This window comes from Nelumbo nucifera, chromosome 1, assembly GCF_055504915.1.
Source record: "Nelumbo nucifera cultivar China Antique chromosome 1, China Antique-T2T, whole genome shotgun sequence".
NCBI classification, from domain to species: Eukaryota; Viridiplantae; Streptophyta; class Magnoliopsida; order Proteales; family Nelumbonaceae; genus Nelumbo; species Nelumbo nucifera.
In genome coordinates this window covers 91,575,630-91,585,654 of record NC_142649.1, presented here as the reverse complement: position 1 = coordinate 91,585,654, position 10,025 = coordinate 91,575,630, and the positions used below count along the sequence as shown (strand labels likewise).

Genomic DNA, 10,025 nt, shown 5'->3' with positions numbered 1-10,025 from the left:
GATTTTAGGCTCTACGTACCTATGGTCTTGAATCCTTGAGACCCCAACTTTTATAAAATTCTAAAAATACCCCCGAGTTGATTGAGAGGTTAGGTGACACATATTTGAACCTAAAATGCTACAAAAAGACTAAGGAGCACAAAAATGGGATGTATATAGTTGGGTTCGTCATTCTTTGTTGGAGAAGATGATGGGCTACCTGTTCAATCACTCATCTCCAACTGAATATGTGATAAAGGGGAATGGTGGGAAATGAAAATTAAAAAAAAGGGAGGTGGAGCAGAGATTGCCATTGCTAGGAATTATAGCGGCAGTCGAGAACAACACACAAAGAGGGGGAGAGAGTGGCAGGAGAGGAGTGATTTGTGGTCGCTGTTCAATGAGTGAATAGTGGATTAGTTTCAAAGGGTAGTTGTCATACTATTAAAAGTTTTAAGAGGCACATGCCAATTATGTGACACAGATAACTGACGGACTCTTAACAGCATGGGCCTATATTAGACATATTATGTGATACAAATAACTGATGAACCGTGAGCTTAGCTCAGTTTGAAAAGAATATAAATACAAATATGTATAATGCAAATACATACAAAATATAATATTTTGCACTCTATAAATTTGTATTTGTACTCCTTCCAAACTGAACTACATTCTGAAAGTTCGAATACTATAGAGACACGTTTTGAAACATTGGTGTAAACAAAAAAATAGGGGGGAATATTTCCATGGATCGAACCGTTTGCCAGACTGAACAAACTATCTGGTTAATCGGTAAAACTAGGACACAGAGCATTCCGGATTTTAGTTTGGTTTGGGTCTTAAAACATTGTTGTAAATGAGACAAAAGGTATAACTTTTGTATTAAATATAAATGATAGTTATAAACAAATAGATGCAAAAATGTATCTATTTCAAATTAAACGCGTAATCTAGATAAGATTTTAAAATAGGTCCATGACCATGAGCCCAATCTGAATTCTTACCAGGTCCAATTAATTGTAGTTCGAAGCCCAAAATCTAAGCCCAACCCATGAAAACCTTGGGTTGCGCCGGGCCGGGCTGAGTTTTGAACATTCCCAATAGGCCCGGTCGTCTGGTTAGCGGGGGAGCCTGGGGAGGGAATCAGTTCGTGACAACAAAAATGGCTAGGGTTCCAGATCGATTCCTATCTGACGGTGTCAAATTTTCGTGAATGCGGGCACATACAAAACCCTAGAAAGTTTTTCCTTCCACCCCGCCGCTCTATCTATTAGAAGCAAGGGTGAAGCAGTTGCAGAGACGTCAGGGTTTCGGAGGGTGGAGAAAGAGAGTAAGGGAGGGAGAGGGAGAGGGAGAGATGACGACCCGTTTCAAGAAGAACAGAAAGAAGAGAGGCCATGTGAGTGCCGGGCATGGGCGTATCGGGAAGCACCGGAAGCACCCCGGAGGGCGAGGTAACGCCGGAGGTATGCACCATCACCGGATCCTGTTCGACAAGTACCATCCCGGTTATTTCGGGAAGGTTGGGATGCGGTACTTCCACAAGCTCCGTAACAAGTTCTATTGCCCCATCGTCAACATCGATAAGCTCTGGTCGATGATCCCTCAAGACGTCAAGGATAAAGCCTCTCCGGACAATGTTCCCCAAATCGATGTGACCCAGTTTGGTTACTTCAAGGTGCTGGGCAAGGGTGTCTTGCCTCTATCTCAGCCCATCGTTGTCAAGACCAAGCTCGTCTCTAAGATTGCCGAGAAGAAGATCAAAGAGGCCGGTGGTGCCGTCGTCCTTACTGCGTAGACTTAAATTTATGGTGATTTTCTTTCTTCTCCTTTAGTTGGGTAAATTTTAAATGTTGGATACTGTATAAAAATTTACCAGTGTTTGTTCTATTAGGTCTCGTCTTGCAGAAGTATTGTTTTTATACAATGTTATGAACTTATGATACCTTTATGGCAGCGTATGCTTGTATTTGAATTTTGATTGTTTCTAGGAGAATGGTGATTTACTTGATACAGAATGTTTCTCAATGGGAAGTAGGAGAAATTTCTTATGTAGTTCATAGAATGGTTCAGGATGTATTATTCAGAACAATCACTTGACTTGATTGATGCAAATATTGAAATGGGAGTTTGTTTACCTGGGGTATTCAAGGCCGTAGTGATTCACCTATTGGATGTACCTTTGGGAGGTTATAACAATTTTTTGGGTAATCGTCAGATCAATGGTGTTAAAATCCTGTTTCAGTCAGCCAATTTGCTACTTATGCCTTTCTTTCGGTGCTGTGGCAATTGTGTACCTACTATGTGTCTAATCTGATGCTAGAGGTTCAGGCCATTCTAGGTGTTTTACAGGAATGGAATTCGTTAGTTCCAATCTTCCACCTTTGTGTCATTGGTGAAATAGGTATGGTATTTAATGGAAGATACTTGGCCCGTTCCAAATTCAAGATATGTTACAAAAAAACATTAAATATGGATTGCTGCATTCTGTATGGAGAATGTTTGTTTTAAGACCATATTTAGCTCTGTTGTTCTTCACTTCTTTGCATTTTAAGATGCATATTTTTTGTCTACACATTATGGCCCTTATTTTCTTGATTAGATTAACTTGATGTTGTTCTACTGTTGGCTTCATGTATTTGGTTGTGCAAGTACCAAGGCTATTCACCTAAACTTCCTTGCCGTTCCTTTATGATTAGGGTTATTGGTTTGATGATCTTGTATTGAACTGCCATTTTATTGCTTGCAATGTCCTTGGTACTAGTTTTATCTTCTTTTAGTGGGGGCTTATGATGTTTGTGTTATATTTTATGTGATTTTAGATTATGATTAGATTCATATTTCCAGCAATGCTTATTCCATTGTCTGATGGTGTATATATTCCCTTTTCCCTTTTGTTCTCTCTCTTCTTTTTCTTCTTTTTTCCTACTAGTTTTATTTATTATTTCATTAAATTTTCACCAATTTGTTCCATTGTTGTGCATTGGAAGTTTCTTGCTATTAGTAAATAATTATCGCAAATGCAACAGTCTTATATAACCAGTGGTCCTGTTTGCACCTGTCTTTTCCTTATAATACCAGCTGTCGCACCTTGCTGGAGCTGGATCTGGCAATTTGCTATCCTTGAAATCATAATTCTAAACTTTCAGGTGTTTGACATTAAAATGCTTGGAGTTTATAACTTTAAGTTGGCAGCATAAACTTCTCCGTCAAGTTATTCCTAGTCTAAAAATCTAAAAAAGAAGAAACACAACCTATTTTTCCACTCTTACTCTTCTCTCTTTGTCTATTTTTCTCCTATGCTTTCTCCTTTTACCAGTCATCTCTCTTTCCTGCCATCAACGATGGTTGAGGCACATGCCAGGGCTGAGGCACTGGCTTGGAGCTGCTCTCCTTTGCAGACTGTATGTAAAGCATCCTGTGTACAGTAGATCCTAGATCCAGAATTGTTGAAGTTGTTCAACTTTGAAAGTTTTACACTTTCACAGTGTTGGCTTTCAACTACAGTATGAATGGGCGGACTATGTTGATCATTTAATGCACAAAGAATGTCATTTTCCTTTTCCATTCATTGTGTCAGAGTGCTTTTTCCTTTCCATTTCAAACCTTTCAACTAAAAGCATCTGTGCAGTCTATTTAATGGGAGGAGTTTGAACGTTGTCATGGAATTGTAAGTTTGGATGTTTTTGAAGACTACTTTAGGGTGATCCTATCCAGTTATGTTACCTAAAAAACTGATATCCAGTCAACAGGTATAAAAGTAGTGTTAAATAAATAATTGTGATTTATCAAAATTTACCCAGGTGGGGTTCTGATTGGTCAAAGTTCTGTTGTCAGAGGATATGGGAATACCAAAATTTCTTCCCATAAGATGTAAAAGAGGTGCAGTTGATTATTTTCTTTCATTTATTTTTTTCCTATCATTTTTGTTTATATTTTCTGATTTACATTGGTTTTGTTGCTTTTGATTTCCTCACCCAAATTTATTGCTTTTGGTTATATTGCTTCTGCTTATAATTTTTTTGCTATTACAAGGGAAATTATGGTTTATACTGGAAGTCTGGAACTCTTGTTTAGTATCATTAGATTCATTACCTTCTCCCATGTTGTGTATTTAAGCTGTGATACAATGCAGTAAATGGGGCACAAAATATACCTCCCTTGGGAATTTACCTTTCTTCTTTTCAAGGTACACTTGAGTGAATTTAATCCCATGCATAAATGATGATGTACATGTGTTAGTACTTGGTAAATGCTTTCACAAGTACATTCAAGAGAATGATTGAATAAGTATTTATCTGCAAATTTTCTACTGTGTTATGTACTTGTATCTGCAAACATAAGCCAATGTCATTTTCCTAGATATTTCTACTTGAACATGCTATGATTACCATATGATTCCTATACACATTCTTCTAGTTCTTTGCTTTGCACTGTTGTACATGAACACATTTTTACTTTCAATTTAATAAAGGCACATTTGGAGTGTCTGATATGTGGACATCAGGGCAAAGTAATGTGCTTGTGTTTTGAACATAAATCCGTTTGACATTCTGAATTGTTTTCTGTTGTGCAGTTTCTATGTTGGAGGTGAAGATAGTCATGTTAGGGTGCATCATTTTGTTCGGGAACATTTCAGCATTAAGATGTAGCTCCAGAGCGTATTGGTGGCGGGAAACCTTCTTATGTTTTTCATGTTGGACTGATTTTGTTAGCTTACAACAAGTTTTCAGACGGAACCAATTTTTCTTAAAGAGTTATTCGATTGATTATATGGCAATGATAATTAGGATGGTTTATTTTGCATTTTCACTTATTTTTCGGTTATTTCTTTTGATTTGAGCATAAATCAAGCCCTTGATTATATGACAATGATAATTAGGGTGTTTTTTTTTCGGCTTTTCTGCCGTAGGCGTGTTCTAGTTGGTCCCTTTTCTTGGCAGAGATAAAATCAAACCCTTTCGTTTTATTTTGGAAAAGTTAAATCAAATAACAAAACAGAGGAGCCTAGGCCAATAGAGTCTGCTTAGAGCCACCTCAGATTACAATCTCATCCAAGACTGAGTTAAAAAACAATCGCATGTTATGAGTTTTAAATTCCTCCGTTGCCGACACCCAAGACAATAATTTGCCCACAGCTTTCTGCACCAGTCCAAAGAGCAGCTGCTGGAATAGTGTTAGGCCCTCAATTCTCCAACGATACAGCAGATCATTTTTCACAGAATTTGGCATTATCAAATTGACTTCTGAGGCCTAAAGAAAATACCCTCAAATATAAGCTGAAATTGGGCAATGCATAGAAAGATGTTCAATAGTTTCTGCTGAACCAGCACACAAACCACATGAAATATATCCAGAATCTGAATGCTACGTTTCATCAGATTTACTTTGGTCAGACACTTATCTAAAACCATTGTCCAAATCAGAAATTTTACTTTAGAAGGACTAGTTGAGTTCCAGATTTGCCTAGCTGAAAAGTTCACATGACCTGAACCGACCAAATTAAGGAACATAGACTTGACAATGAAAAATCCATCAGCTTCCCATTTCCAACTCCAAGCATCCTCCTTATTCAAGTCAACCCTCTAATTGTGAAGCAAACCCAACAAATTCACATACTCTTCAGCTTCCCAATCAAAGAGACTCCTACAAAACGGACTCCAAGTAATAGAATTACCAGAAACATTAAAAATCTGAGCAACAGAGGAATCCTGATTAACAGAAATTTGATACAAGAGAGGGTAGGCATCTTTCAAGCACACTTTAGAGCACTAAGAATCTTTCTAAAATTTAATTCTTTCCCCATTTCCCACCTTATATATGATTCCTTCCTCAAATAAAGGAATGGCCTTCAAGATACCTGTCCATATGGAACTTATCCCTCTTTGCAATAAGGCACTTGGATCTCCAATCACCCCAATCCACTCCATATTTATCCACAATAAGCTTTCTCCGCCATGCATTTCTTTCATTAGCAAATCTCCAGAGCCATTTACAAAGAAGGGCAGAAATGAATTTCTTCAATTTTCTTATTCCCAACCCACCAACTTCCTTAGGAAGAAACACTTGGTCCCAGCTTACAATGTGAATCTTCTTTTCCTCCTCCCATTCCCTCCATAAAAAGTTACTCTGGATCTGCTCTAATCTATTTGCAACTTTGATTGGAATAGGGAAGATGGAGAGGAAATAAGTAGGAAGATTAGAGAAAGTGCTCTTAATCAATGTTATTCTACTCCCTAAAGAAAGATGTTTAGCTTTCCAAAATGCCAATTTCCTCTCCATTCTCTCAATAACTAGAACCAAGTCTCAGAGGAAGTACATTTTGCCCCAAGAGGAAGCCTCGAGTACTTGACTGGGAGATGGGCAATCTGACAAGCCATCACATCTGCACAATCTTCTAAGTTTGTAACATGACCCACAAGAATGATCTAAGACTTGCTCAAGTTGACCTTGAGAACAGACACCACCTCAAACCAACTCAAAATTCCAAACACCACCGCCAATTGACTTGGGCTAACATCAACAAAACATAAGGTGTCGTCAGCAAACTGAAGAATATTAACTTTCTCCTTACCAGGCGCAATTGCAAAGCCATCCCAAAGTCCATTCTCAGCAAACTTCTTGCTAAAAAGAGTTAGAATTTCCATGACACAGATGAAAAGCAAGGGAGAAAGAGGGTCTCCTTGCCTTAAACCTTTATAACTATCAAAAAATCCTGTCGATTACCTATTGATTAGAATAGAGAATTTAGGGGTCTTGACGCAAACTTTGATCCATTTTCTCCAATTTTTCCCAAAATTCATTTTCTCCAAAACCAGGTCCGAACATTGTTCCCTTTCTCTCTTCTCTTTTTGCTAATTTACAAGAATTTGTTAGTTTTTTTGGTATTTAACACCATGAATTTGTTAGTTTTTTTTGGTATTTAACACTATGAATTTGTTCTGAATCCATGGGATCTACCGTCCTAGTTTAGGCCCTGCAATTTAGGCCTAGCGAGTGGTTATTGAGCATACATGTTACTCTTGGTAGAGGGTAAATGTTGTCAAGGTTGGATTTGGTGAAATAAAGTCATCCACATTAGTGGTACAAATGGACCAGATGAATACAAACCAGATCCCATTTTGTCAGGTATCCCTCTTGGATTTTCAAATTGGATTATATTGGAAAATGAGATCCATTTAAAATCCAGATCAAATTTGGAGTACACCCTATATATTGTGTTTTTACAAATCGATTTTTTATATTATTTGTGTTGCTTTATAAAAAAAGATATGCTTGTCTTCTTTGTTTCTCTTTGTGTATAGATTGTGACTGTTTTATTTATTTTTTTCTTGTTAATAATTTTTTAAATTTTACAAACCTATGGCTAATTAAATCAGATTTCAATATCTCACATCTTTATCATATTCCAATTTGAATTGACCTTTGTGAGATCCATTGGACTTGATTGAATCACATATAGAATTTACCTTGTTAATTACAAAAATTTCAGACAAAAGTCCCTCATAAACGAAACAATTTAAAGGAATGTGGTTAAATAAACACAAAGTTGTAACAAGATGAAGTGATCAACCCATAATCTGTTTCAAACAAGCAGCAAACCAGTTTTAGTAAAACAATATCTTCTCATACTCAATTCCATGACATTTACATAGTCCATTTGGTCTGTGGGTGGAATAAAATCGAAATTGGAATCACCAATTCCCCCATCTGTTTGGTTGAGACGGGAATTGAAATTGGATTACATAAGATAAGCACAAAGAAGGGTTGGCATCAAATAAAGAGAAAGTGTTTTTACGAATTTTTAAGTCACTTGCCTTTCCTTCTTTCGTTTTCTTTGACCATTGGAATGAGATTCTCATTCTCAAGCTGGCTGTGTTTGGTTCATTACTCTAGGCCTCATTCTTTTAAATCTTGTTCACTATGGGCAAGAATGAATAACACTAGAATGTTTGGTTACAAAACCCATATTCTTTTCAGAATGAAAAATCAGCCCATAGCACAAATTTGAGGTAGCTTGTAACTTGAAAAATAATTATGCACCATTTTGCTGATTTTCATTATTTAAGGCTATGTTTGGTTTGAAGGAAAAAGGTAGGGAAAGGAAGGGAAAGACAGGGAAACCTATACAAGGTTTGTAAAGGCTTCCTTACCTTTTCCTACCTTTTCCTTCAAACCAAAAATAGGCTAAGGAAACTCTGCCTACAAAACTGTTGCCATAAATGTTTACTAGTGGATTATTGTGGAAACTCACCTTGAGAGACATTGATTGCTGTTAGGGGTGTTGATGGACCCGTTTTTGATTGGATCCAATCCAATCCTAACCTTATCAAATCGAATTTGAGTGATCCGTTATAATTATTGAATTGGGCCAATCCAAAATAAATTGGTTCATATGCCTATCGGTCCGAATCTGTCCTAAACCAAATTCCCAATAATCCGATCATGAGGCCAAGCCCTTGTCTAATTTGAAACCGATAAAAATTGAAGTCGACATAAAAACACTTTTATGAAACAACTCCATTGAAGAGTGTTGTAATAAGGGTAAAATATAAAAGCCTCCCCTGAGGTTTTTGATAATCATAAAAAACCATCCCTAAAGTTTCATTTTAACAAAAACCTCCTCTATAGTTTTGAAACATCCTACGATTACCTCCCTTCCATCATTGTCTTGGTTCATTATCAAGAAAAACATTGAAGTTATAACATTACCCTTACTACTTGTTAGGAAACCTTTCAATATAATCAAAATTCCAAATTTTCCCTTTTAAACTTAATCCAATCATAATGAGCTTACAAAATTAAATTACTTTACTCTATAATTTGGCCTAGGAATTTTTTTAGTTAAATTTACAAAGCTTTTTTTTGAGTATTTTAGTAAATCTCCATCTTAATTGATAAATGTAAGGTAAAATGGGTATTTGCAAAAAACTAATTTAGGCCAACATTTTCTACCCGGGACGGTGATGGAAAGGAGGTAACTATAGAATTTTTCAAAACTACAGGAGAGGTTTTTTGTTAAAATGAAGCTTCAGGGGAGGTGGAACTTTTTTGTTTGACTAAAATACCCAAATTTTTGAATGTGGTCCCTCTTTAATTGTAAGGACAGAAATATAATTTGAATAATCACTTTTCTCCTCATTCAAATCCCTCTCATTAAATCTAATATTTAAGGTATTAATTCCTATTAACATTTGTTGTGAAGGCACAGAATGTAATTTGAACTAGTACATTTCTCATTTAATTATCTCTCATTAAGTCTTTTATTTAGGGTATTAACTCCTATTCTTTCATTGAATACTATATTAATTAAAATAAGTGTGACAAAAATAATTGTCATAGAAATATAATAGAATAGGTGTGATATATAAAAATAATTTTAATAGACATAGAAATATAAAAAATTGTAGAAAATTTTGGAAACATATTATTTATTTATTTTTATCAAAAAAGACAGGAGAACTTTTTATTAATTTATAAGAAGAATTTACGTAGTGGGCAGCCTCGGCTACCCCTACAAACTAGGAAAAGAACAGTAAAAAGAGCAAAGACATGAGAGTTTTCTTTTGATATTACATTTATACACATAAAATATGTTCTCTTCTGGCCCCTTGTTTTGCCAAAAGATCTGCTAGGCTTGTGGCTAATTTCGGAATCCACTGAACTATTAATTGCTTATCTTTTGACAATCTTATAAACTTTTTGATCTCATTTCTAAACCACTAATGGCTCTTTTCCTCTTTTCTCAACTAGCTTAGAATTACTTTAGAATCACCTTCAATTATCAAATTTTGAATGTACTCTACAACTTTCTGTAGGCCAAACATGACTGTCTCAAGCTCAGCTCTTGTGGAATCCCCTTCCCCAATTAGTCCCGAGAACATTCCCAAAATTTCTCTCATCTCATTTTTTATCACTCCTATCCCAACAAGGGATTACAAAAACTACTACCATCAAAATTCAGTTTGATAACACCTATTGTAGGTGGAACCCATTGTTGTACAAGTTTTTTCTTTGAGGAAGAGGAACTTGCAATTACCTCC

General features: G+C 36.1%; 1 pseudogene across 1 annotated transcript; it reads left to right on the top strand.

Annotated features, from left to right (window-relative positions):
- Positions 1-1,250: 1,250 nt before the first annotated feature.
- On the top strand, positions 1,251-4,794 carry LOC104586225 (large ribosomal subunit protein uL15x pseudogene; annotated as a pseudogene). The gene is made up of 2 exons (XR_016076578.1): positions 1,251-1,793; positions 4,559-4,794. The product of XR_016076578.1 is annotated as a large ribosomal subunit protein uL15x pseudogene (transcript).
- The last annotated feature ends 5,231 nt before the right edge of the window (positions 4,795-10,025 follow it).